The 2,151-nt window shown below is 46.3% G+C and overlaps 1 pseudogene; it reads left to right on the forward strand.

Annotated features, from left to right (window-relative positions):
- The first annotated feature begins 527 nt into the window (after positions 1-527).
- On the forward strand, positions 528-1,623 carry LOC114690844 (annotated as a pseudogene).
- The last annotated feature ends 528 nt before the right edge of the window (positions 1,624-2,151 follow it).

Here is a 2,151-nt window from a genome sequence, read left to right on the forward strand (position 1 = left end):
AAATCTACTAAAATACAATAACTAATAGATTAAAACACTAAATAAGGTGTTTCTCTGTTAAAGAAAGATATTTAAGAATATAGAAGAAATGGCAATGTTTCTTCTTTCCTCTTTCCTTTTACTTTCTGAGGGAAAATAGAGGTGAGATAGTTTTCTAGAATTTTGAAAGCAAACCACATTTGTCTGTAATGGCACGTTGAAGAAGCCGCCATTTTTAATAAACCTGACTAATGACTAAGTGTGAATAAAACAGAGATGTGAGTAACCAGGCAGAATTTATGTCATCCTAAAACTGGAATAAAAATCTATGATATGGAAAAATGCCTTTGGGGGTTTGGCCAAGTTCTTAAATCAGGGACTGGGCATAATGGCTACTCTCGGGATACAGCATCCAGTCACACAGAAAAAGCCTATTAAAAATTAACAAAATAGTTTTCGAGACGATTTTAAGCATTATGAATTGGCAAATGGCAATGACCGGCTGATCAGGTGACTGGTTTGATTCTTAATAGCCAATTGTAAAGGAAATGGACCACAGCAGCTTTCCGGCACTGGCACCCATCAGCGCAGAGATGGAGGTGTGGGGTACATTCCAATGTAAGGATCCGCAGCTCTCCAGGGAGCAAACACGAAAGTCTGTCTAACTTCTCATCAGTATTGAGTGTTGCCTAGCGTATCAAGATTAAGTCTGGCACTGGGAAGGGGGTTTTATATTAGAGTGGGTCTTAGAGTTGGAGACAGTAGGGTGAGAATCGCTGGTTTAATAATTTTGTTTTCTTATACCATTGTATTAATCATTGTTTTCCCTAGTCCCCGGCAGTTCCTGATGTTTTTACATGTTAGGGCCTGGCCCAGCTTATAGGGACTGGCATATCCACTATTGCTTCCTTGGTCAAGCTCTTATATTCCACACTGCGGCCCCTTCATCCCAGAGCCACGAGGCAGGCAGCGAGCGAGAAGGTCTGTTCTCTGAAACTGCTCAAACTGGTCAAAGCTAAACCTCACCCATTCCTCCCTGCAGAACCACCATAATAAACCCCTGGTTCCAGAGCCACAGCTGCCATCCCCCCACCCCCTCCAGCATCTTCTTAGCACCAGGGAAGCCCCACCCAGCAAGCCAACTAAGGCCAAGGCCACCAAAAAAGTGACCTCAGTGGGCTATGTCCAATGTCTTCCCAATGTTTCACCAGTCCAAGATCCAGGAGTTTAAGGAGGCCTTCAACACAATTGACCAGAACTGTGGCCGCTTCATTGGCAAGGAGGACCTGAATGACATGCTGACCTCTCTGGGGAAGAACCCATGGATGGCTACCTGGAGGGAATGGTTAGTGAGGCACCAGGACCTATGAACTTCATTCACCCTGTTCCTCACTCTGTTTATGGAAAAGCTGAGCAGCACGCACACCCGAAACACCTTCACCTGTTTCGGTGAGAAGACCTCAGGTTCTGTCCATAAGGACCATCCTAAAAGAGCCACTCGGCGCCATGGGCAACAGTTTCCTAGATGAGAGACTAGACAAGATGTACTATGAGGCACCTTTTGATAAGAAAGGCAAGTTCAACTACACAGAGTTCACCCACATCCTTAACAAAAGTGGCACCAAGGACAAAGAAGACAGCTAGGCAATCCTTAGCCTTCCCAGTGCTCAGGCCCATCCCAGTTCCCTCCTCAATATTTACATACTCATTGGTACCAGCTCTGTGTCATGGCCACCACCTTCCCCATTAGGGGCTAGGGTTCCAGCTCTCAGGGAAGAAAAAGAGCCTCAACACTCACAGGGTATATGCGGCAGCCCGGAGCAAGAATTCCTAGCCCTAGGAAGGGTCTCTGACACCCATAAGGAAGGAGCATAGTCTTGGGAGGGGATCCAAAGGAGGAACCAGCATGCACCAAGGGGAAGACCCTGAAGATATGGGGCCTTGGTTATGCCTTCGTTTTCCTGGGCTGCTCCCAGGAAGAAAGCACCCATGGCTTGGTGCTAGACCCTAGTTTCCAGCATCTCTACAAAGACATCCTTTAAAGGATGACAATTCTCATTTATGCCTGTCTAGTCACCAGCTCACTCTCACCTCACCAGGGAGTGCTCAGAATGCACACATAAAAGGTGATTGTCTGAGGGGATTCAGTCTTAATAAAAGGCTGAGCACAGC

This window comes from Peromyscus leucopus, chromosome 16_21, assembly GCF_004664715.2.
Source record: "Peromyscus leucopus breed LL Stock chromosome 16_21, UCI_PerLeu_2.1, whole genome shotgun sequence".
NCBI lineage: Eukaryota > Metazoa > Chordata > Mammalia > Rodentia > Cricetidae > Peromyscus > Peromyscus leucopus.